General features: G+C 39.7%; 1 long non-coding RNA gene across 7 annotated transcripts in view; it reads right to left on the bottom strand.

Annotated features, from left to right (window-relative positions):
• Nucleotides 1-27,715, bottom strand: part of LOC146766425 (uncharacterized) — a 202,243-nt gene that overhangs the window by 114,603 nt on the left and 59,925 nt on the right. For all 7 annotated transcript variants that reach the window (XR_014957749.1, XR_014957753.1, XR_014957752.1 and 4 more), the window contains one exon: nucleotides 2,326-27,622. This is a non-coding gene — a long non-coding RNA (uncharacterized LOC146766425). The remainder of the gene's footprint in view (nucleotides 1-2,325; nucleotides 27,623-27,715) is intronic.

Below are 27,715 nucleotides of genomic sequence, written 5' to 3'. Positions count from 1 at the left end.
AGGCACAATTCATAGAATGAATTATTCTTTGTGAATTATTGGCCCACTATTATCCTCATAACCAATGAGACACATGATTTACATTTCTTTTACAGACGATAGTAGCTAATTGATGTCCTGGTGTGATATGGAATGAAGCACAGTCATATAAATAAATTGTTTCCTAAATTCTTCACAAAAACACATTAATATCTTTGACACCATGCAATTGTATGCGGTGAACACTGCTAAGACAGTAATCGTGTCATCAAGAGTTAATTTATTCTCAGCAAGTCCATGTAATGCAGATATTAATCTCCTGGAGCACACACTGTTGTTCGGGGTTAAAACATTCACAGTTTCTGAAACATAAACAAGTCTCACACTCACAGCTGCTCTCCAAGAGCCAAACAGAGCTGCTGCTCGGTGAGGATTTGTTATTTTGCTGCCTTTTTGAAGAACAAGTGCAGAAATCCAGAATACAAAGGGAGGCTGAACTTGGTCATATTTTCAGAGACTTTTCTGCTTCTTTGGGTTACAGCTATCAAGTTACAGACGCATATGAACTCTTATAAGGTGAGAAATGCAGCTCTTGGCGAGTGGCGTGGCTACACGTAAGACTTATAAGAAATAACCTTTTGAAAGGACAATTTTAATGCAAACAAGGCTTAAAAAACTCCAAACCACTTATTAAACCCATCTTGTTGTGTTGCCATCTTACAGTTCAAAATGCACAGAACACACACCCAGAGCAAATCTGACACTTGGGCAGAGCTTCAGATTGCTTTTCCAGCAGCCAGCACACAGACAGGGACACCACCCAAGTGACACCAAGTGACCTGTGCCACCTCCAGCAGCCAGGAACAGAAGTGGCCTCTGAGCAGGTGGCCACCACAAACCCCACATGCCTTTAAGTCTTCAGAACAAGGGCAAGGTACCCCCTGGCCCCTGTCTGAGGCAGCTGTGCTCAGAGCAGGAGGCTGGGTCCAGCCCTGCATTCTCCATGCTGCTGCCTCCAGGGAAAGCTGTAAATGAGGAGATTTGATACACTTCCCTGAAGTGCAATTTAAAAAAAAAATTTCTATCTTTCTGTCTTTTTCTCCAGTTGGCTGCCTTGACTATGGGCTCAGCACAACCACTGTATGATATCTTCATCAGCCATTTGAAAGCTCTAGGTCAGAAGCTCTGAGATTTGAAGGTAGAGACATGCTAATTTGCTGAATGGCCCTTTTGACCATAGTCAATTTCTACTAATTAGAAAAAAGAAATAATTAGCTAATGTTGGTGAAGAGCTTTGAAGATGAATAAGCTATGGGGAAAGCACTAGGAATATTAGTGGCAAACAAGTTTGATCCTTTTTAAAATTTGTATTTAAGTAGCTCAAAGTGATTATAAATGGACCAAATGGAATAGCTAACCACTGTAAGATTAATACAATGTCTTTTGGGAAATTACAGTTTATATTATACAATTAAGTATTATACAATTGCTTTATTTTAAGGACTCCTCCTTTGAATTTTCCATTTAGTTCCGGTCAGTATGCTTTTTATATGTCATTTAATCCTTCCTCTAATTTGTACAAGTAAATTATAATTACTATATAATAATAATGGCAATGGTTATACAAGTAAATATGAGTCTGCACCTGAGAAATATCATATTATAAAACAGTCAAGTAGAAATTACTCAAGCAGGTTGTTTTCCATTCACTGGATGCTTTGTCTGCTTGTAACTCTTGTCAGAACAGCACTGAGACATCTTCACAAGGTGCATACAATGAGCCACATCCTGAACTGGCTATATCAGTACCATTCCTTATCATAGTCTAAGCAATAGTTACCCCACTTCAAAACTAGGTGAAAATGGCAAAGCAAAAAAGGAAGATGCCCTTTAATCTTGCTAAATTCTGAGGGCATTTGAAATGAAAACATTTCTAGAAGTCTCTTTACTTTGCAAAAAGAGTATGGGAAATGCTGTCCAGGACTGAAACATTGGTGGAGCCCCAAGTGAGAGCACTCTGTTTGGACAAAAATATTCTCTTCCATTTTCAGCTCCTGTAAAAAAGATCAATCTTTTTGTATTACCACTGGGTCATCTGGGTATGTGTCCAGGTACTTCAGCGCCAGCAGCGTGACCAGAATTCCTGCATGAGTAACACACTGTACTCCTCCTGCAGGAAGGACTATACTTTAGCTTGCCACACCAGCCACTCCTCAGAGACACCTCTGTACCACATATTAGTGTGTGCTTCTCTTCTCCCCTCCCTTTTCAAAGTGCCACTCAGAAATAATTTAGCCCCTGTTAGCTGGGATGATAAATGGAAGTTATATTTGGCAACCTTCATACCTGTTTTCCTTCTTGGCACCTCCTCTTGCTTGTAAAACTCAAGATGAAATTACCATCCTTCTGTCATTACTATTCCATTGCCACAAACCAGCTGGACACCTTATATAAGGTGTAGAGAAAAGAAAGGAATAAAATAAGCTTTGGATTTATGTGTTGATTCCTACCCTGCTTTGTGGACACATTATAGAAAGCCCTTGGGTCAGATAACATATCATTTTGCGTATGAGTAAACTAAATGAGGTGTCATGACATGAAAACTCAAGGCTTTAGCATCTTTTGGTATCTCAAGTCCAAATAAAAGTAAGAGGAATGTAGCTCCTTCCTGAGATGCATCTGCTGGATTGACCTAATGCACTGTGTGGGCTTCAAAAACAAAAACCCAGACTCCTTGTCTTCTGCATGTGGCAAAAAAACTAATTATATTTTGGTAAGAAAAACTAATCATACAGTGTACTTGGTTGCTGTAGGACCCACTGACAACTGGACTATTGAACTGGTTCTTAAGATGGCTTCTTGAAGTGGGTAAAAAGGATATGAATACATATTAATATTTGTTTGTTTATTGTTTACAAAATGAACAAGTTGTAGGTAAGCTCAGGAACAAATATTTTTAGTGAAAATGTGCTCCAAGCCTCAAACAGATGATTATAACTTTAGAGAAGGTTGACAGTCTGCCAGGAAAAGCAAATCAAATCACAGGGGATCAGCACGAAGAACCTGTTGTTCTCACAGACCCAAAGTTCAGTTTCAAGGAACTTCAACCATGACAAATCATGAGTTTGTGGATGGCAGTACACCAGGGATGGGTCATTCTCATGTACTACTGATCCCCAGGGTGAGAGAAGTCCAGAGGGAAGGAGCTTGAGTGGCATTTCAGCTTTTATATCACAACGGAGGACAATGAACAGCTTTTTGGAGTGTGGCTGTGTGCCTGGAGCCCTGCATTGCCTTAGCAACTCTGCTGTCCATCCCCCCCACTTCTGATGTGGGTCTGGGCTGTGAACTTCAAAGCAGCATGACAGGAATATTGCAAAGAAAAAAATATCAGGCATAAGTGACTTATTTTTCCAAATAACCAGCGTTTCTCTTTCCCCCCAGACATTTATTCTTATCCTACTCTGTAGTAATAGCTAGAAAATTACATATACATAGCTCCTCACCATAAAAATAGCAGCAAAAGAGAGTCACACTCCAAACCAGTCTACTAGGAACAAGTCTTTCCTTAGAAATAGGAAAAAAGCCTACAAAATAGACAAAGCATGTGCATTAACTAGTGCCACGATTTCCAAAGCCACTGAAAGCAAAGGAAGATCCAAGAAAACACTGATATTTATATATATAGGGGTGTTTATCAGATCTTGCAATGTGACAAGAACACATGTCAGTATCAGCGCAGGTCCTGCTGGCAACACCTTGAAAACTGTGTGGAGGTATAGAAAGTAAACAGCACTAACTGTGATTTCCATTATAAAATAAGAATGTAAGGAAAGTCTCTTGGGATCCATAATCTGAAATTGTCACGGGACACAGATTGTCTGTCTTTCTGATAAAAGATGTCAGTTCCTTTTCTGGGATTTAAACAGAAAGAAGCACTTGTGACTATTAGGCTGGCTGTATACCATGAGGGCTGTTGACAGAATCACTACAAACAGCAGATGTGTCTGCTTCAACCTAAAATTTCTGTATCAAAAGAGCAATGCAGCCCAGTCTCAGCCGCAGAAAATGCATTTTCCTGACTCCACAGCTTCTAATTTGCCCTAATACACACAGTGGAACAAATCTAAAATTTGCTGGTATCTTCACAGATCAAAAACCATCCACTAGGTAATCCCACATTAGGCATCCATAATTTTAAAGAGCAACTGATTGACCTATCTTAGGAAAGCTGAGGTGGTGGCTGTCACTTTGCAGAGCTGGGAGCTAACACTGTGGGGTGTGTGTCGTTTCCTGGGGGAAGGATGTGCCCCCAGAGCCAGCACAGCTCACCCTTTGTGGGACACTCTCATGGCATTCAGAAGGCCATCCCAAGCTGCAATATGCTACCTTGAAAATTAATTAAGAAGAAGTGCATCCCACACTGAGAATTTATTATACTCAAGTATCTTTGATATTCCAAAGAAGACCTAAGACAGAATATTGACCTTTCTGCTGCCAGCTTCAACACTGCTGCCAATCCAGTGAACAGAGAAGCAAGCCCTAAACAAAACAGGTGTGTTGCTCAAGGTACATTTTAAAACATAGGACTGAAAATAATTTTCCAATTGCCAGTAATAAAGCAGAATTTGCATCAGCTCTCTGAAAACAAGTCTTTGGGCTGCATCAGTAGCAGCTCTCATTTTGCGCACCACAGCCTGGCTGGTGAAGATTTGCACGGCAAACATCAGGACCTGCAATTCTGTGAATTCTTAGTAAAGGGGGTGGAGCCCCACTGAGCTTGGAGACATCACTCCAAAGCTTAAATGGTTCTTGTCCGGGCACAGTGCTGGGTGTGAATGGGTCTGTCACTGCGGGAATGCCCACGCTCTCCTTAATTCAGACATCCTGCAAAACCAAAGCGAAGAGGGACAGCAAACATGCTCTTTTCTTGTCTGACGTTTGCCCACTTGAAAAAGCACAGCTCTCAGCCACTCCACAGATTTCCTCACACACTCAACCCAGTATAAACCAGGTTGCTCTTCAGTTTCTTGCACAGAACCAACCACATTGCAAACAGTAAACTCCAGAGCGTCACACACTGACCCTTGAGTCATCATTTCTGCACTGGTTTCAGGTGTACACCACTGCCATAGGAACAGGACTGGTTTCCCTCCTGCACTACTTATAACCAGACTAACTCTGCTCAGATCAGTGGCACTGCACCTGGGTATCCAAGAAGAAGAGCCTTTATCCCTCAGCCTTACAACTGGGCGCCTGGAAGCATGGGTTTCCACATTAAATTCTTGCAGAACACCATTTTCACCCATCCTGCTGTTTGTGATTCACATTTGCTTCACTACCAAGCGTGGGAGAAGTGCCTCAGCCCTGCCTGTGCTACTCCTGTGGTTCTTCCTGCTGCCCACAAGGTCCATCATCTGCAAGCATAATGCAGGCACCCATGAAGATCATCCCCTCCCTGACCATTTCCAGACTCCTACACAGCAACATCATCATCCAAAAACTCTCTTTATGACTTGAATGGTTATCTAGAAAAAGAACAACCACACAGCTCATAACAACGACCTGTCTTCAACAACAGACCACCAGTAAGAGGACCCAGGAAGGAGGAAACTCAAACATAAGTGGAGACTGGATGACACTGAATGATAAAATCCCTACAGTTGATACCCAGTGCAAGGGCAAAAAGAAGAGTTAGAGCTAGAATCCTGTAAAGCTGCCAGTGTTGATGTTGCTGACAGCTTCAGTTTAAGACCCTGAGATGAGGTCAGTTGGTTACAGCAGGACACTGATAATGCCAAGATTGCAGGTTTGATCCTGTATGGGCCATTCATTCAAGAGTTGGACTTGATGATCCTTGTGGGTCCTTTCCAACTCAGAATATGCCGTGATTCTGCATTAGGCAAATATTGTTCATGCAAATCAGAACCCTGCAGTGTTAAAAAAAATATTCCTGTCATCATGAATCAATATTCATGGTATTTCTTCACCTGTGTCCTCCTTTCTCTTCCCTACATCTCCACTGAACCTTTTTTTCACCCCTTCCCCAGAGCACACCAGCTAAATGTCCAGCATGTAATCCATGTTGAAGAGCAAGTAATTTTATTAATTAATCCAGGCAGCTGGATATTGCAATATTTTTCAGGCAATTTCTTTCACTGGAAGGCTGGATGTCAGTTGATTTTCTACATGTGTGTGATGTCAGGAGAACACAGTGAAGAGACAAGTCAGCTTCGTGGGAGAGTGGATGCTTTTTGTCCAAAGTAGAGAGCTTCCAACAGCCAGATCCAAACCACTGAAATCAAAATAAACACTCCTTTTTTGTTGACTTCAGGGGACTTTGGACCAAATTCAGCACTGTTAGAAAACTCAGTTTTGCAGAATTAGTGTGACTGACTTACAGATGTCCATGCCCACTTTAATATTTGTCCTACTCTGATAAAAGCATCATGTCATTTATTTTTCTCTTTCCTTCTTTTTTTGAAAATACATTCTGATTATGCCAAAAGAGCAAATGGCCAGTTTAACTGACTTGAGCCTTTGATCCTCCTGAGTACTTGTCTCTTCAGCAAAGTTCTCATTTGAAGTGCTTTCAGCACCTGATTTATTAACAGTCGGGTGGGGTTAGGCTGTTTTGCAATTCCTGAGAACCTGATAATAAATCTGATTCTCGTATCACAGGTGGTGCTGATATTTTTAGCTGGATTGCAAAAAAGTTCATAAACTGAAACAAATGTTCAATCTCTATTGATGCTTCCATCCTGGAGTCCAGAAAGCAACTCGTGTTGTCCATTCTGGTGGACATTTTGTCTTTCACAGATTTCCTCTCTGAATACTCCAAATTCAATCTTTTAAATGACTGCTCTTAATATTATGCTCATAAATTTTATTTTAATAAAAATCGGTGCCTAACAGGCATAAACAAAAAATGCCAAAAAACCCACCTTAATTGTTTTTCAAACCTTTTGCACATTTTGTTTAAAACAGATGTTTCCCTGACTTGTCACTGTGATGAAAGGAAACCCAATATCCCCTCTGCTTTCCAATGCAGAGCTGCAGAAACAAGGAATGACAGAGGAAGAGCAAGAACCATCTTAACTGGGAGGTGATTATTACAGCTAGAAGAGCAAGAACACACACTGGTGGTGTGAGCCCATATATTTGAACATTCTTGTTACCTTTTTTCTCACAGTCTAGATTAATATTAAAGGCTGCATCTGTGTGGTTCAATACTCCAGCTGAAACAAAGTCAAATAAACTCCACCCACCTGTTGGGCAACATTCTGCAAATCCAGTCTTAATGTCACGTTCCTAATTATATTTCACTTCTTCTGTTACATTTTTGCTATGATCCTGTCTTCAATTAAAGCATCTTTCATCTTAAGCACAGTTTTTCTTAACTCCCCATTTACTCCCTGAAACACCATTCATGATGCACAGCCTTGCCATAGTTCTGATTTTCATGGATAATCTTAATCCCAAATTTATAGTGAAGTATTAATTGTATGTTTTCTTTCAGTCTGACTCATCCTTGACTGTCTTAAACCATGCTTAGTTTATAAAACCCTCACAAATGGTGTGATACACTTGAATAAGAGCCAAAGGGTTAGTAAAGATACTTTGCTGCCTGTAACAAAGCAAAATTATATTTCTTTTCTTCCAACAAACTGCCATGTTGCCTTTGATATGAAGGCAATGTGAGGCAAAAGAGACTATCCGTAATAAACAAATATTTCTCCTTTATCAGACGGTATTTTCTGCCTGGTCAATGTGAAAACTGGATCCTTTACAGATTGCTGCTCATTCCATAAACAATGCAAGCCAGTGCTTAAAATATGTAATTGCTAAAAGAATCTTATATGCAAACAAACCAGGTATTTAGGTCCAACAGCTTGACAGTCTCATATGTAATTTCAGAGAGGTCTTTTTGTTTTAGAGCAATGGTGATTTTCTTCTCCAATACCACTCTCCTATAATTTTGAGAGTAATTACATCACAGATGGAGGAGCAAGAGGCATAACTAAGGAGAATCATCACTCCTCTTGAGAAAGCGGAGTCTCTAATTCTACCTTTTCCCATTCTTTTCTCCTTTGTCCCATACTGTACTCAAAGAATCAAGAAAAATAGCTATATTGGTTTTCTTTTCTGAATAAACAGTGCTGCATGGATGTGCTTTTAATGTGAAACACAAGCTTTGTTGTGATCATTTCCTAAGCATGATGTTTAAATAGAAAATAAGCATTTGGGAAAACCAGTCTGAATTCCCTTCCCCAGATGCAGCCTGCTAATGTAGAATTCAGACTTAAACAGGGAAGGAGACTTTCTCCTGTACTGCAGACATAAATCTTTTCTCAGCATTGCTGGAAAAGGCTCTGCAGTTTACATAGGTGAGACAGCTGTGAGGAAATAAAGAGGGATTTGCTATGGGAGAGCTTGTCCAGTTTTCTGCCTGCAAAAGATAAAAGCTCAAGTTGATGGGCATCCTACTGCACAGATGGCAATGCAACCACTGTGTTCTCCTTCCAGAAACACAGGAAGAGATAAGATCCCATGGTGGATGCTGCTTTATATTTCTTTCTCCTTAGAATTTTTCAGTTGGTTTGGGTTTTTTTGGTAGACAAAAATATCCACAGATAGTTAAGATACTTGAGGCATTTCCTAATATTGAGCTCTTCTCTTCTTAGCACTAAGCTATGGCTAAAGCTCTACTTTCCAGTTTGCAAAGCTGCATTTAGCTGAGGGTTTGAGAAATCTTAAATCTTATTCTCACTAATCACTAATGGGTTCCAGACCAGGAATGTCAGTCTCACTGATCCAGAAAAAATTTTACCTTACACCAGCGGTTTACTCCGCAGCTGTCATCGTCCTGTTGCCCAGGAGCTGCATGAATCCATCATAGCTGCTCTCAGAAGTGGGTAATTTGTGCCTCTGTATCAACACCCAGATGCAAAATAAAAAGAGGCCAAAATGTTCTCAATGAGTGAACTGCATTTACATCTGCAGATCTCAGACCAACCAGTCTTCACAGAACAAGTCAGTGCAGCCCTTGACTTGCTGCAACTGGCACCAAACTTTTATAGCTGCGAGGAACCAAGATTGCAGGCAAAGATTTTTCAGGTAAGCATGTCCTGGCTGAAGTTTGAACATTGTTGTAGGGATGTGACACAGGAGTTACAGAGGCATGTATTTCCTACCCTGGGCTCTCCCGTGCAGGGAGAAAGTCTCCAGAGGTTTGAGGACAGATCTACACCACGAGCAGAGCCAGCAATCCAGAATGAAATTGTGCACCTCCTTCTGAATCTGCATGCTTGTGCTGATATATATGTGGGCCCCAAAATATGTGTGATAACATTTCCTATGATCTGCTACCAGCTGAGGACAAGAACAAAACTCTGAATGAAACTGCAGCTAAATCCACCAGTGCCAAACAGTCCTGTTTTTTTCTAGAAGAGAGTTTTTGTTACTTGCTTTTCTCTGTTTTGTTAACAGTTGTAAGGAGAAGCTGGAATGTTGGAAGGGTTTGAGAGCTAACATGACAGAATGCCACAGCCTTTCAGTGTCTCAGTGGTTGGCTGTGTAAATTAGTAGCTAGACCATTTTACAAATGTATATTATTTACCCAGCAGATGCTGTTACGGTCTCTTGTGTAAATTTGTAATTAGACAATGTCCTGCTTTGTGAAAATCCTTTAATAACAAAGGTGCCACTGGGTGCTGAAATAATTAAATCAAGCCATTTTAAACAACACTAGTTCACCACTTCGACTTGGGTGATATAATATTACACATTCTTGTAAAAAAAGCCAGAGAAATTGAGAATGATCAGCTACAAAACATCAGATACAAGGGATAATATTACCCATTCAGTAGCTTTGGGTTTGGCATGAGTCTAGTGTCACAGTTGAAAAAGTTGCAGCCAACATACCAACAGCACAGACAAAGAACAGATGATCCATCTCCTCTGCCATCTATCATGCACAGCACTGCCAACTCTAGGGCTTTACCAGCACTGACATTTAAAACAAAGTATGTGTCAACCATATTAAATAATATACCAAGCTGTGGGTTATTAAGTGTGGGGTAATTTGACCACAGCAATTAAACTGAGATTAAAGAATGATAAAGGCAATGTTATATGCACTGTTCAGTGGGGTTTTTGGAACATATGGAGTCCTGAATATTTCCAAGTGTGAAAGCCACATCAGATATTAAGGCACATGTCAGTCCCAATCAACACACTCCTCCTGTGCCCTCCCTCCTTCCCTTCCCCCTGTGAGATGTTGCTCTCAAATGGAAATAGTTTTCATTCCACATACATTCAACCAATGAAATGTCTTCTGAGTTCTGTCTCCAGACTGCAGCCCCAGGAATGTGTTAGCAAAGCGGGTTTAGCATGGTAGCACAGAGAAAACACAAGATTTGTCAGACTGTGCTGTAAGGGACTGGGTGTTCCATGGACACCACTGTGCACCCAAGCCACAGACTCACAGACAAACCATTCATCTTCAGACCAGTAACCCTGTGGAATATCTACTCTTTCCTCCTCAAAGGGTTTTCTGATTGAAGTCTAATGGAACATTTGCACATAACCATCTTGTCTGCACGCAAACAACTGTATCCAGTCCAGGCAAGTTAAATCCACAGAAAACTGAAATCTAAAGGGTACAAGGCAGCTCATCAGCAATCTGCAGGCATTACCCCATCCAGCAAGGTGGCCAGACAGAGAAGCTCAGTGAAGAGCTCAGGTTTGCAAGAGCCAACAAATGAGCATTTGAAAATCAGGGACAGAATTTCCTATCTATGGCCCTATTCCTAGAAGTATTTTACTATTTAAAAGAAAAGACAAACTTAAAATTGAAGGTGAACTCACATTCCCAAATGACACAGTTACCAAACACACTGTGAAACTCTCCTCAGGTATCTGGGAATCAGACTTGCTCAGCAATTGCAGCAAGTGTGGGTCAACTCTAATGCACCTGGATTTAATGTGCAGAAATAAAAATCCTAATAAAACGATTGAGCTCATAATCCGTTTATAAACAATGTCTCTTAGGATAATCCTGATGGAGAAAGCCGCCACCATGCAACTCATAAATACCTCAAACCTCCCTTATTTCCAGGTGGCTGCCTTTGGTACATCTTTGAAAATTTCAAGTAAACAACATTTCTCTAGTATTTGCTCACCCTGAATTGGAACAATTTGGGTATAGTAAATGGAGGTTTTTGAATACCTATCTGTGTTTTAAAAACCACCTTTCCCAGAAAAAACAAACAAACAAACAAACAAACAAAAAACAACAAAAAAACCCACCAAAAACAACAACAACAAAAAAAAACACAGCAGAATGGTAAAGAAAATTTAACAATTAGCTACAGCATTGCAGAAAAATAAGGCAACATTCTAGGAAAACATAAATGCAGAGAAATACGTACACTGAGATAAGAGAACCTCCATTTAGAAATGTCAAAAAACAACTAAAATATTGCCAGTCCTGAATGCCAGGACTAAATGAGGAAAAAAATTTAAATCCCTGGGAAATAACACCAATACAAACCTGTCTGCAATTGTTAAATCAAAAGAAACATACCCAGACCTGAGAGGATATGGACATCACTGTGATTTCAAACATATTATTTATTTAGACATATTGAAATGAAGGCAATCCTTGCATGCCTTTCCCTAATTTCTTATCTGTAAGCATATAAGTAGTTCTGTTGTAATAAACAAGTCGGTTCATATTCTCAAAGTTGAACACTTTTCATTTGATTTTTCATTCAAAAGGGAAGAAAGATGGGGAGAAAGAAGAAAATATTATGGCAACATTGACAATAGTTCCATTGCAGTGACCCCAAAGGAAGGGACTGTTAATACAAACCCAGCCTCTTCTCAAAAATAAATTTCAAATATTTAATAAAATTGTTAAAATTTTATATTTATATATGACACAAAATGTACACCTTCTGTATTTAATTGCTCTTATTATTTTTATTGTCCTTCAAAGCTACACTAATATAATTGTTTTTATAACAATATATATTTAATCTACTGAATTTCATTTGTGTTCTCTGGATCGTGAACACATCCCAGATACTACACACCACTCTGTTATGCCCAAATGGAATTTCTAACAGTCTACAAATCTGCTTTAAAAGAGAAGCTCCTAGTGTGAAATAAACTGAATTTGCCTCTAGTGAGGACAAAATTTATTCAAAGGGAAGAGCAGAGACCAGAACATAGTGGCCACAAAGACCTGGTCAGTCTGAAGCAGAAACCCGCACAAACTTCCTCTTCTGAAAGTTTCCTCTGGGTCAGGCCACAGCACACACCTCTCATGATACAATGAATATTATTGACAAGGCATCAGCCCTGAGTTAGATCTTCCCAAAGGAAAAAGCAAGCAGAAGAGGTGGTCTCAGAAGTGAAGTTGGCTCATCACCATCTACAGGAATTTCTGAAGTCTCCGTGGGTGTCCAAGGCTCGTGTTAGTCCTAGACCCAGGCTCTGCAGCACCCACTCCATGTGAGGCCAGAGGAACATGTTTTGTGGTACTGGCGTTCTGCTTGTCTGCCACGTGATGGGCTCACACTTGGCTTACGGGCACCTCTTTCAAGACCTGAGCAGCAATTTTTTATTCTGCTTTTACAAACTATTTATCCACCTCTACTATTTACCACTAAATTAGTATAGGCATAATTTTTTCCTCATTATTTATTGTTTCTATGTTCATAGACCATGATAGTGAAATAGAAATCAACAAAATAAACCAGATTTTTAAATAGTGGACTCAGAACAACTCTCTGCTGTAATTACAAATGCCAAATTTCATGACACCTTTTTTTTAATAAATGAGCTATAAACTTCTCAATAATGGGTCTTGTAATGGAAATGCTAAGCCTCTCTTTACTGCTGTGGCATGAACTTGCTGCTATAATCAGCTATTTTTATCAGTTAGTTGATTACACCTTAGAAAAAATGGCTGCTGGCAGTACAAGTCCTGTTTCATTAGAGACTCTCTTAAATACTTCAGTGTGGTAATACAACCAAGAATAAGACAAAGAAAGGTTGAAGAGAGTGAAAGAAATATTTTAAGAAAGATGGGGGAGAAGAGAGAAGTGTAAAACTTAAAGGGCAAGGGGAAGGAAGAGGGAATTATGTGCAATGGGTGACAGCCTGCAGACTAGTCATTTCCAGCTCTCCCTAGCAATGAAAAGTGCTGGGCTGGTTTTTCCCAGGGCTCTGTCTGCCCACAGCCAGGGTCCTTTGCCACCCTGGGAATGTCAGCAGCTTCTGGGCTCCTGCTGGGCTCCTGCCTCTCCAGACAGCCTTGAAGTCCTGAGCTCTGTGGATGAAGTCTACCACCACCATCAGAGGCAATGTAAGTTTTCATTCTTGATCAAGAAAACCTGTGATTTCCTGGTCATGTCAAAGAGTTTGTCTTCTCCCTGGTTTCCCTGAAGACTTCAGCTGGCACATGTTCATCCGCAGTAATGAGCCTGCAGATTCCTAAAGCTTCCTGCAACCCAGTTTGTGATACATGGCACATATTATATACCAGTCTAGACCAGATGGTTTACTCCTTTACCTAAGTGAGTCCTGAGTTTCTTTTACTGTTTTAAGTGTGTCCATGGTACATTGAAAGCCTACATTATTTCCTGCATTAATAACATCTAACTTCCAGTTGTATGCTCTAGAGGAGCAGAAGAGGACACAGGAAGTATATCAGTAGCCTGTCTTTTTCTGAAAGGTCTTTGAGAAATGCAAGGCACAATGCAAACCAGAAATATTGTATCTGTTTTCTTCTCTTTAAAAAAGTAAACATAAAACTTTTAAGGCTTCATGTTAAATTGCCATTAATAGCATTTTCCATGCAGGTGCAGCTACATATTGAGCATTCCAAGGACACAGTGGCATTTTCTCTACATTAGTCAGTGGGAGCTGGGGACATGTCTACAAAAATCCTGCATTTCAACAAGAACTTTCACTTAAGAACTCTTAAGATTTTGCTCAATAGTGCAGAGATATGATAAAGGGAATCCATAGGAAACGATACACTGTATAACTAATTATTGAAATGTGCAGACATAATCCTCTGACCTTGGAAAAAAACTACAAAAATATGTAAATATAATTACGAAGGGCACATTGTTGCAGTATGATGACAAGCAGTATTAAACATACAAAGGAGGGACATTCTGCACACTTTTGCATGTGTAGAAGTTGTAGTTTGTTTTCTCTGTTTTCTCTACTAGCTTCCCAGGCAGCACTGTGCATATGCAGTTAATCATGCCTGTGTTTATACAGCCATATTGCGATTGCATTCAAGTTTTCCTAACTCTTCCACATTTAAATGAGAACCATAATGCTGACCATTAGAGAGAGCCAAATGCTGTACTGTAAGGAGAGAAAACCAAAACCCCATGGATCTTGTATCAGTTACAAGATGAAGAGGCATTAATTACATGGTTTTATAACCCTAATCCCTCAAAAATAGTTTCTAGCCCTATTCCCCCAAATCTTCAGAATTTAGCCCATTTTCCCTTCAAATTGTTCTTCTAAACAATTCTTCAAACTGTTTAAAAATTCCTAAAATATTTTGTGATCCTGCACTGTTGCAGAACTTCCTCCTGACTTGGACAGAGCCAAGACTAGACCCAAAGCAAACTCTGTCCACAGCCTTTCCACACAGATTGTGCTGCATTTCTCCCATTTCTTCCAGCCTTCAGGGACCAAAAGCCAGTGAAAGCCATACCATTTACATACCCAAAGAACTCCTTGTTCCACTTTTGTAGTCCAAAGATGTTGGGAAAGTAGAAAAGAACACTAAAGACACAAGAAGTAGAAATTATATGACCATTTTATATATTCAATCTCTACTAATTTCCCTGCCCTAGGTCTCTAATTCTATCAGATAAGACTTCAAAAAATATTTCTGCCTGAAATATGTCCTCACACCCCCAACAATGAAAGAATGCATATTTGCATGTACTAATTTGGCATAGGTTTAAAAGTAAGGAAGAAAGAAAGAAAAATTCCTTTCTTTCTTGAGAAAGACCTGAGTAAATGGATCAATTATATAAAGAGATCTATGCAAAAATGCTTTCAGCAAGATGCACATTGCAACCCTCAGCCAGGCAGCCCCATTAATATGAGTGAAGGTGAGCCATCTGTGAAGGTGAGGCATTGCCTCGGAGTTCTACAGTCAGTATGAGCATCACATCCTCAGCCACAAGGCAAGTATATCACAGGTGTATTCTAGAGCAAGAGCACTGGAGCATAGAATAGAATAGCATCACTCTTAAATAAAGCTTTTTGTGGTTACAAAACAATTGTAAGAGTTTTCAGGAACCTGCCCTGTTTTATTAAGCAGAAAAAGTCTTCTCCACAATGTTGTGGAGCAGCAATTCCTGCAAGTGACTGAAGTATAGCCACTGTCTTTTTCCTTTTTCTTTTTTTTTTTTTTTTTTTTTTGGTGGCTTTAATTTGCTTGTTCTTTATGTTCATTGGCAGCTCTGCTGAAATGTATCTTTGCAACCTATTGTCTTAGGTAAGATTATATCAACAGCTCCAGAAGGACCACTTTTAAAAATAAATTCTGCTTTCCCTTATCATTGACAGGAATCACATTTACATATTCTCCTGGTGGAACTGATAATGCACCAGATGATTAATGTGCCTCGATGTAGTGATACCTGTAGACTGTTTGATCAATGTCTTGCAAAGACAGTGTCTTTCATTCAGTATGCTTAGAGTCCAAAAATGCCCTGTGATTAATGTAACTAAATGTTTGGGGTCAGTTGAAGCTCCAGTTCTTGTTCTGATTCAATATCAAACTAAAGATAGGTCACAGGAGAGTGGATTAGTCATGTGAGGAAAAAGTCTGACCATGCAGACTTTTTCAAACCACCTCCTTAAGAAACCTAAAGAAGAGTTCTAGTATTTTTTAGTTACCACTGGAGTAATCTGCACCATTTTCTCATCTCATTGTTAAACAGAACAGCCCAACATACTAAGCCTTTTAATGCCAGGATACTTTTACTATAAAAATAAGAGGGTTTGATTCAGTACTTGGCATTGAAGTTTGGATTTATTCAGATTTATTTATTACTGTCAGTGAACCATGAAAATCCAAGTTTCTGAAGTTATTCCCCAAAGAAAGCACTTAATACAGTCAGAAGATAACAAAATGATTAATGAATACTAGACTTTTACTTGGTTTTATTTGATTATCTGGGGTAACACTGACTATTTCTGCTTGATCTTACATCAGCTGTTTTGTGTCTTGTTAAAAATAGACATGCGATATAGGAAATACAGGAACCTGCTGAGGGATGACTTTCACTTCCTTTCATATTTACTCTTTTCCTTGAAAGTGAGGGAGGTATAAAAGCCACTCAGCCAGTGAGGGGAAATGTCTCCTCCTGCCACTCTGCCAGCTCTTTTCCCACCTTTGTCTCATTTCAAACACATCCCTGACCAGAAGGCAAGGAAGTAGACTAAGGAAAGAGCTCAGATACACACTCTCAGCCAGCTCCCTACATGGCGAATTTGGTTGCCTTAATCTGTCTCTAGAGTAATAGTCCTTGAAATTAAGTGAAGATAAATCCAGGCCAAAATATGGCATGCTGGGAACAGATAATGGCATCTTGTAGGATAAAGGCACCTTGTAGGACATACAGAAGTTGGAGCTGGAATGGCTACCAGTTTCAGAAGAATAAAGGTGATGTGTAAGTCCCTTAGTCCCACAAGCTGCTGCACTGCACCTCCCTGTCCTCAGCTCTAGCTTCACACACCACAGAAGCAATGCCTTGTCAATGTACAGGATGTATCCTGGACTCTGTCCAGACCCACTGATGCAGAAGCCTCCTCCTATGCCATGCTGCCTCTTATGTTATTGAGTTGCCTCTCGTGCAGCCAGGCTTCACAAGGCCAAATGCATCATCTTATATGCAACCTCTGCCAAAGAGAAAGAGGTAGTGAAAGCCACCTGAAAACTGCTGGTTTCCAATGTGGTTAATCTTATAGACCACAAAGAACTCCAGAGTAAGGCAATGAAAGAGTAGGTAAGGAAATGTATTATTGATGAATTTTCACTCTTCCTCAGAACTGACTAAGGCACCATTGAAAGTATAGCCTGGGCCTTAATTCCTGTGTTGCAAATGAGCATCTCTGGCAGCAAAGCCCAGTTTGTGCCTTGATGAAATTCCCAGCTGATGAGGGCTCCAGCCCCCGACTCCTCTCTCTGATGTTCGCACAAGGAAAGATGACAAACCTAGTACCAAGTTTACACTCATTAAATGTAATCAGCTTCAGCAGCTCCATTTCTTACTTTCCTTATGGCAAACAAAGGTTTCTGGGCTGTGTCTTTAACTGCAGTGGTGCACAGGCCATTCCTTACCCTCTTTCTAATGCTTTCCATAAACACAGCTTAATTCAGTGCTTCACAACTGCACTGTGTCCCTACAACATCAAAACTGATAAGAACTTTCAACTTTAAGAAACTATAAGAGGCTCTGAGATTGTATTTATTATTGAAGAAAACCTCAAGACTAATAAACATATTGTAAATACTAATATAGCTGCAAAAGTTAATTAATGAAAAATAACTATTATGAAAAGTGTTATCAATAATTTCAGGAATAACATACATGCATAATGAATGAATTTTGCCCAGGGGTAATAGCTTGCATCTTGGCCTGATTTAGTATTGAGAAACTGCATCATAATGAAAGGCAGAATTATCACATAGTATAACTGCGAGCTTTATCACTGCTTGGTAGGATCCTAAAACTGTCATCAAAATGTTAAAATTACACTCACTTAAATGATCTCTATAATACAAAACTATGTGCATGTGGATTTATTACCCTCACAATAATGTGAACAACTTCACCATCACTGTTTTGTAAAATGCTAATTATTCTGCTGTAAAGATATACATCAAAATAAAACAAGATGGTGCTTTTAAAAAGAGTAGGCTTGAGGCAGGAACTTCACCAAATACACTCTCTTGATTTTAAATATGGATTAAATAATTTGTCATTTGAAAGGTTTGGAGTTTCCTGTTTAATTTCTTGGGTAGTTTTATAAGTGACATTGACTTAGGCTACTAAAACATAAAGGATTTTTCATTTTTTTGATAAATATATTTGATCTGGGTTTTTTCAGTAACAGAATAAGAAGGAAAAAGTGATTTCCTTGCTTTGGGAAGAAGTTACAAAGTGCAATCAACCCCTGAGAAATTACCTAAATGTCTATGTCTCTTAAGGGACTAATTCTTGCACATACTCAAATCCAATGAAATAATAAAAAGCAGTTACTTTATAACAGAATAATGTATTGGGAAAATAAGTAGATGATAGTTATACACTCTTATATTTAAATTTTGTGTAGACAATATATACTGAGCACAAACTGTTACAGCTCTAGCAAGGTTTTGCTGTTATGTTAGAGATTTTATTGCACCTCACCAGTAAACTTGCTTCTCATCATCAAATACCATCTAATTGCATAGGAATCTTATTAATGCACAATGTTTTAAATTATATGGGCTCATAATGGATTACACAAAATATGAACAGTGTTGTTCATCAAAACCTTAACTTCACACCTACCAACATTATTTAATTAAAACTATTTGTTAGAAGGAATAGATTTAATCCAGTTTTATCTCTAGAGAGATTTTAAGATCCTGATTCTGCAAGGATACTTCTATCCTTTCAGACTTCATTTCCAGGTCTTAGGTTTTTAAGATTTTCACATTCATAATTCTGCAAACACAAATATGTGCAGATATGAAGGCCTGCTCAGAAATCCTAACTAAGTATGCAGGTAGTCTTCTTGTTCGATAGCAAAAAAACCCAAAAACTAAATTAAAGTAACAGACAACAGTGGCATTCAAACAGTACCAAATTCAGTAAAGTCCTGAAGGAAAAGTTAATCTGATAGACTATCACCATTTATTAGTGGTTATAATTATAGCTTTGTGAAATCCTTAGGATGCCTACACAAAGTTCTCTAGTTTTTCCATGAACTTGAAAGGATTTTCACCTCTCTGCCTTATTTTAATAGGACTAGGGCTATTGTGAATTCATGAACAGGTTATAAACCACTCCTCAACTCCATCCTAGACAAAGTAGGATTTACCTAATATTCTCTAACAGGACATATTTCAGTTCCAAAATTAACTCGGTTTTGTTGCAATTCATTAGAAATGCAATCCTTTTCCACAAAATGATCAATTCTATAAAATCCAACTACATTTCTCTTTAAAAAAAATCTCTGCTGTGTTCATCTTAGGCAAATTAGTTTCTTCAAAAGCACATGAGCTTATTGGGAGGAACACTTGGAAATGATTGCTAAAGAGGAAGGTTGCATGGGGTACGTCTTCTAAGACATTGAAGAATGGAAGCAAATGGGAGTGAATGAACAAATTAATGATTAAGGAAGATTTTTTTTTTTATTTATTCTGGAAGTCTGTCCAGCTTGGCCTCCCAGGTTCGAGTAATCTTTCACTGTCAACATATGCCACGAGATTGATTCAATTAAGATTAGCGGCACTAGAGAAAAAAAGTGGCATGGTTTACTTTTGATTAGTATTGTCTTTCCTCCCATCTCCCATTGTGACCCCTACAACCAAGATAGTTTAAATATATTAGATGATGAAAGTAAATAATTTGTCCAGTATGAATAAGCACAAGAGGAAACAAGTTTAATCACCACTTATATTTTAGATGCTTTTACATCTTTGCAAGGATTCTCTTTTTCATTTCACATATTGAATTTAATTGACTTACGATTAACTCTTACTCATATCCAAAATAGGGGCAATGGTGTAGAGCTGGAAAAAAAGGGCAGGGTGCTGAATACAGTTTACTGCATGAAGTAATGTAATTCCCAATATAATTACCTTTGAAGGTGGATTAGTTCTATCCCTCTTGCATCAGAAGTGCTTTAAGAGTATATAAAGGACACTTAGTTCCCATATCACACATTAGCAGGTAGATTACATTTGAAAATTAGCTGGAGACTGAGGGTGTTCATCTCCCTGCTGTCACTAGCATGGCCTACATTTTCTGCTGGTACAAATGGGATAAACTGTCTTGAAAACAATAGAACCAGACATACTTACAGTAGATGAGAATTTGACTGAAAGCCTGGATTGTTTTGGTTTTTTTTCTCCTTACATCAGAATGAAAAAGGAAGCTAATTCCCATATTATCCATTCTGGAGAAAAATGTTACGGCATTTTTTCTATTTTTCACAGTCTCCAAGGACACAGAAAGATGAAATAACTTAAATCAGACAGGTATCCTAGGCTTCACGGTAACGCAGATAATAATAGGTAAAGGAGCACCATTTGCTACTCTAGTTATGTTTCTGTCACTGTATAAAAAGGTTTTATTCAGTTCAACAAAATAGATCATAAATCTAGTGCACAGTGTATTGCCTTTATGTTTCTGGAGCTACTCATAACGTAAAGGTTAACTAATACATCTATTTTAATTACAAACAAACTCAAAGAACAAAATCTCACCTTTAAGTGTTATAACACAAAGACTACAGACCAATGTTAGCCAACAGCAGCTTTCAGGAGCATAATCTTGGCCAGCCAGGGGCTGATTCTGACCCAAAGATGAAGTTTCTTCTGGCTTATGCTAAGATTTCAATCATGGCACAACGATGTAAAAGGTAATTTTTAGCACTCATGGTGTTTGATAGAAGTACATGTCAATCACAGATATTTTTCCCTGAGTTATTTGAGGTGGGATCCTCGTCTGGATCCACATCAAGTAATACTGGTAGAGGTTTGATAGGTAAAGGACACCAACATAGCCTTTTATCTTTGCCCCAAATTCATATTCCAAACCAGTCTCAGCACTGAGTGTAATGAAATCAGAAGTCTCAGTTCAGTCCCTAGTGGCATTAGTTCACATTATAAAATCATTACACATCATTTGACAATGTTGTGCACTGTTAGCATAGAGAAGAACTTGTTCTGTGTCTCTTGGGGAGACGGTCCCCACTGAAAAGATCAGGTTTGTGCGTGATGAGGAGGTGCAGGGGCGAGTGCAGCTGGCTGGTTGATAATGAGCACTTTGATGTTTAGCATTTTTACTCCCTTAACACTCATCAAGACCAATATTTGTCAGAATACAAAGAGGGGAAAAAAGTCAAATTGTTTTCTAAAAGGGCAACTGAGTAACATTTACCTAGTACAAGTTTAAAGAGCAATTCAGATGTTGGAAAATACACAGAATGTATTAAAACAGCTTTGTCTGTTGCTATTTAAAACATCTTTGACTATTGCTGGGCTGGAACTTCAATGTAAAAACATGGATGTTTTCCTATTTCCTTTCTTTTTTTCCCTTTTAAAGGCAGATTTACAGCATAACATCTGATCTCATACACTTGCCACCATGATGCTCTCCAAAGGCCCTGAAGACAATGGATCCTTCGAGTCAAGCAAAAGAGTGAGTGTCTGCAGACTGGGTGTCTAACTCTGCATCTGGGGGTTTGAAAAGCTCAGGCAGAACCTGTCTCTGCTCAGTTTCCCCAGCACACAGTGGGCTGTTTATAGCCTGCTTTCACAGCTTGCACCAGCATATCTTTAATGACTGGGAAAGAATCCTGTCTTTAATTGTAGTTGAAAACCTAAGTCTCTTTGCAGGCCACGTAACAGGCTCTCTCTCAAGTGGGTTGAGCCACAATTGCAATTGGAATATAAAGAAGCAAGGACAAATAACTAGGCAGTTAATTAGCTCTGCAATTTTAGTTAAGTACTGCATTGCCTTTTGAATCATGGAAAAGTCACCATTCCCAAGAGCATGAAACTATCTGGACAGCTGCTGGAAAACCCAGTCCCCAGGGGTGACCTTTGCAACTGCGAAGGCTGAGGATGGTAAAGTCAGGTAAAACTGGCTGGAAGCCATTAATTTGCTACAGCATGACAACTTCCTTGTGTTGGTCCTATGACAACTTAACTTGATGCAAGTCAAGACCAGAGAGTTGTCCTGTCTGAGCCACATGTTCCTCCCCTATGCCTTCCTGCTCCTCTAGTGGGATGAAATAGATCAGGGAGGCTGGGCAGGAGCCAGAATCATACTGGGGGAGAAGAGCACAGGAGCCCTACTTACACAGGTCCAACCACAGCAGAACCAGTGCCTCAAAAGTATGTACTGAACAATCTTGGCTCTGGCCTACCTTAAACATTACAGCAATTGAAGTGATTTACAGTAGACTGAAAAGCCTGTCATGTCCCTTGACAGAAAACTGAGGGTTGAAAACATCTGGGTCTGATTAGCTGCCATCAGCCTAGGGTCCCCAAAAGCCATGGCTCAGGCCTAGAGCACCATTAACATCTGGATTTGGAGGCAATTTCACCAAGCAAGTTGCACTTCCTTCTCTGTCAACCAGTTCTCGAGTTCTTTGATTTGGGTTTCTGTTTCAGTTTCATAATTTCTCTGAAATTAATATACCACAGTTTGTTTTTATTTGTAAGACTAATGTTCTGATACAGTCTCAGTACCCAGATTGTTTTAAATAGAGGAACCGTGCTCATGCTTACCCTGACACAATAAAATCAGGAGACATGACAATACTAAACACACTCTAGGTAACCATATGCAGGCTTATCTACCGTTCACCTCAGTGTAAATATTTTCAAAACAAAATTAGGGAATAAGTGACTGTTCCGATTGTTCCAAGTCCTTTCTGCTTTAAATTGCTTCTCCAGCAGCTGTAGTCTGAAGGCTGGGGGGACAACGGTCTTGGAGATATCTGGCTTCATTCACCATTCATTCTTAAATGGTGTAACAGTTTTATGGCCTTTCCTTAATGATCACCCATTGTGTAATGGATTGCCAATCAAGGATCACTTAATGACAAAACAGAATAATTTAACCCCTATTCAAATGACAATGCCCAGAATTGCCCACGTAAATGTCTTTACACAACAGAAAGTTTTTCGGCTGAATGAGGTAAATAACATTAACAAGCTATTATCCACTAGCTCTTCCTCTCCAGTTACAAAAGACCGACCTTTGAACTCTGAACTTTTTCTTTGACTGATTGCCACCATTATAACATTTGTGTTAGTCATCTAAAACTGCAGGTGTAGCCACTTACAATACCTAATAAAATGTGTAGGCTTCAAGGGAGGAGAAACTCGGAGCTCAGAGGAACAAAACGGCAAGAATTAGCAAGGGTATTTCAAAAGGATTAATGTTCCCTAATTGTCCCTCAGCAGAGGGGCTGGCACAGCAGAGGCTTTGCTGCCCGTGTCCCATGAGGACAGATCCTTGCATTGGGCACAGCTGGCAGCAACTGCCCAGGAGCTCCGGCCTTTGAGCCACCGACTGTCTTGTTCTAAGGTCACTTTGGGAAATGTCACTTTAAAAAATAGTTATCACTGCTGAATACACCATCAAGGGAGAAGTGTGTAGTGCACACTGTCAACTTCCCAATCAGGGAAAGTTGGCGGTATCACTTCTTAATGAAACATCATGAACATGATGTTAAGAAACAGAAACTGCTGGGCAAGAGGTCTATAAATACCTGCTCTCTCAGTGGAATACACTTAGGAAGAGAGAGGAGGTATTTTCAAATCGGATACAACCCCTAAGAATCTACAATAGGCCAGTGATCATCCTAGGAGCTCTACAGAAACTAAAATTAGTGAAGACTTTGCTTACTTTAAACCACAGCCTGGGGTTCAGTGAACTGACACAGCAGAGGTGGTACCTGCACCGCACCCTGTCTTTGATTTGAAAGTGAATGAACAACTCACAGAGCAGAAGTTATGAGACACAAAGTTAGAGGACAGCAAGGCAAGCAACTTACTCCTTTCATATGATCTTTACACATCTTTTAAAAACTGAAACTGATGGAAAGTGAGTGCAAAAATAAGTAGTTGTTTAATGGTTTTCACCAAAAGTGAATTTAAAAGGCAAATCAGTTACAACACAAACACTTATTTGAACCAGATTTTAAATTTGTACAGTATTTATAAGACTTGCCTTAAAAGAAAAGGCACAATATATTTTGATTTATTTAGACAGTCTGAAGTAAGCCACCTATGTTCCAGATAAAAGTTTCAGCATTATGATCAATTCTGTGACAAAAATATGCACAATGTATTTGTCTAGTAATAAATTTAGAGATATTTTGAACATGGCTGTGGATATACTGCAATTACAGAAATAAGGAACTTGATCAAATAATGTGTTCACTTTGAATAATTAATGCAGTTAGATTTAAATAATTGAAATACTAACTTTATTAATGTTTTGAGTTGAAAATAATATAATACTATTTTAGATAATTAGTATGTAACAGAAGCTAATCTAATATAAGAAACAAAATGAAAAATAAATCAGGCGTTAACAATGACCTCTTGATTCCCACCAACATCTAGGGGAATTTAGAGATTCTGAATGTATACTGTTTTAATTTTTTTTTGCCATCTTTTGTACTGATGCCTCACAAAACCATGCTGACCTGTCAGAAAAGGCTTACAGAATTTGCTCTCTTGAGTAGCTCCTATAGTCACATGCATATAAACATTACCAAAAAAGCCCCAAGCAAACCAGAAAAAAACCCAACCAACAAAGCAAGACTTCATACCTAATAACCAACTAGATAAGTCCTAAATACCTGGTCACAGAGTCTTAAGCCAAAGAACTAGAGATGGATTTCCTGTTTTGGTACACAAATACTCAGAAATTCAAATTAAACCATCTTTCTGTAATACCAGAATGGGCAGCCCACAGATCCAAACGGGGACCAGCAGACCTGCCCATTTCAGTCACTGCTTTAAACAAAGAACAAGTCGGGAGTATCCAAAAGTCTTTGAATCTCCAGCAGATGAGCTGAATGAGATGGTCTTTATCACAAAAGGAGACACAAACCTACCTCCATGGTAAACATTTCTGGCAAGGTCAGTAGGGATGATAAAGGAAGAATGAAAGATACTTTTTTTTTTTTTTCCCTGAGGAGAAGCTGCATGTGCATTCCTAGGCATGTCCCTGTCTCTGTTCTTTTCTTCAAGGAGAAAATATTGCAGCTACCCGGACAGCTGGGCCAGAAACAGTTTCCAGCAAGAATCCCCCAGCTTCAATCCACTTAGCAAAACTGGACCCAAAGAATATATCACATACCTTGATGGAAAGAATGGGAACAAAAGCTACAAGACAATTCTAGCATCAACTGAGTCAAAACCAGGCACTTCTAACTATTTCTGGTACCCACCTCCAGCAAGTAATGGAATCCCACTGCCACTGTTTTCTTCCCTATTTTCTTTAACGCTCTTGTGTTTAACATTAAACACACCCACATATTGTACCCGAAATAATTACATGCCACATAGAATAGGTATGGGATGCTTCAAACAATTGCATATAGCGCCCCTGATGTGACCAGCAAAGGGCTGAGGGAGAACAAAATAAGTTTATAAAGAAATCCACGAATATTCTAGAGGCTGCCAAAACTTCACTTTTGGAATAGGTATGTTGGACACACCAATATATACAGCTTGTATTGAAGTACTTTCTTTGAGGCCAAAGAATCAAGAGAGAAGTTTAGAGAAATACCAAATATTCAAAAATCACTGACAGCCCCCAACTCTCTTATGAGATGGGCACAAACCACACTTATAGTAGAGCTTTCTCTACCCCTCCAGAACCCCTGTTACAGGTTACTTGAACTGCCTGGTGTCAGCCACAAGCCCTGACCCGTGTGATGCTCAGCTTGCTAGGGGTGAAGGCACACACACATCATCGCACGGGGACCTGACACGGTCTTATCTCAGGCCTTTTGCCGCTCACATTTGTCACTGGTTCAAAACTTATTATAGCCACCATCTCCACTTAAATTTACAGATACGTTTTAATTAATGGGGGAAAATGTGTTTATCTCCTCCGAGCAGTGCCTGGCTTCCAAGCGTTTGTTATCTCTGGTGTGAGATTTAGGCTGACAAGAATCAGCGCTTCCCACGCTGCAGCTCCGCGCCGGCGGCCGGGAGCGGGGCCTGCCCCAGCCCTGCTCACACAAGTGTGCAGAGCACATCTGCCCGGGCTCTGGCAGCTGGGGCCTGTGACCGACTCAGCATCAGGGAATGAAATTAACGCTAAAGAGTTTAATTGTGAGTAAACAATACCGCATTACGGAGCGGCGGAGGCAGCAGCAGGGACTGAAGGGCTGAGTACTCCATCACAGATGTGGCCACTGCGGTGCTGCCACTGAGGCTCTCCCTGCCCGTCTGCACCCTCCGAGCGGGATTCCGGCGCTCTCGGTCATTCCCAGCCGCTCCCCGACCCACTGAGGATGCCCCGGCCGGAGCGGGATGCCCGAAGCACTGCGGCTCGACCACTGCTGGGAGACACTGCCCACCGCCCCCAGACAGGGTTAAAACATGTGAGCAGACAGCTCCGAGAGCATGCTAGACACGCTCTAGATTTTTATTAAATAATAACATGTTTCTTTCTTTAAAATTGCCATTTGACTAAATGCGTGAGTCACACCCTCAAAAACACATAGGCCTGGCAAGCCTGAGTACAGATGGTTTGGGAACAAGGAGTTGGTTGACATGAATAATTTCCCAGATTCTGAGTGCCTTTGAACAAATTGTTTCAGCTTATCAGAGGTAAATCTGAGGAGCTGGAGCAGTTTCTGCTCGCTGTGCCTTAGTTTCCTTTTCATAAAATGGGAAGAGTTCTGAGACTCTGAGAGACTGTGGGGATTATCTGCAGATCTTGTGAAATGGTAAAACACACACACCAGCTGAATAAAGTTTATGGGGGAAGATACAGAATTCTTGTTCATCATTTTGTTTCTTTCTTTTCCCTTCACTCCCATTCCCATTGCTTATTGATTTTTGTTTCCAGCTGACATATGAGCGACAGCCTACATTAAGACAACAGCAACTGAAGCATCAGGAAAGTCAACATCACTATATACCATTAAGAAATCTGCTGTTTGATGATGCACATTTACCACTCCAAGAAGTGCCTTAGGGAAATACAACCACATCTGAAGAGGAACTAGTACTAGGTGGGTGGGCTTCAAAAAAACATTGCTCTGCATGATGTCCAGTAGGAGAATCCCTTTCAAAAACAGTGAGATGGATGAGCTGTCATCAACCCACTTCATTCCCTGCTTTGCAGAACACTCATAAAATGGGCAAAGGACAGTTTTGGTTTGTTCAACACACAATAAAAATGCACAAAAGGTGATTGACATGAAGAAATTGCAAGGGTAGTAAACTAAACATATGCTTCTGGAAGCACTGCTCTACTAGAATAACTCAGGCTTGTGTATCCTCTAGCTGCTGAAAGACTAACCACCACTTTAAAACAATTGAAATCCCCATATATTGTAAATATAAGCTCTTAATTAATTTGCCATATTATATGTATCAACAGCTAGACAGAAATGGAGCTTAACAGGAATTTATCTTCAATCATGTTTTGAAGCCAACACAAACATTTCTACATTTTACCCTGCTTTTGACTCACTCTGTAAGTAGAAGAAAAAGGGCTCAAACCACTGCTGACATGAACATCATAAAAGGTGTAATCTGGCTTAAATCAGTACCATTGACTCTTCTTGTGCCAGCAGTGAACTGGGATCTCTGCCTTCACTCATGACACTGCAATTAAGAAGAGAATTTGATGTAAGAATAGTTATGAATGAACTCACAAGACTCTCACCCTTCCAGGAAGTGTCAGAGGCACCAGGCTTG

Source organism: Lonchura striata, chromosome 11, assembly GCF_050655825.1.
Source record: "Lonchura striata isolate lonStrDom1 chromosome 11, ASM5065582v1, whole genome shotgun sequence".
Classification (NCBI taxonomy): Eukaryota; Metazoa; Chordata; class Aves; order Passeriformes; family Estrildidae; genus Lonchura; species Lonchura striata.
This window is presented reverse-complemented; position numbering and strand designations above follow the sequence as displayed.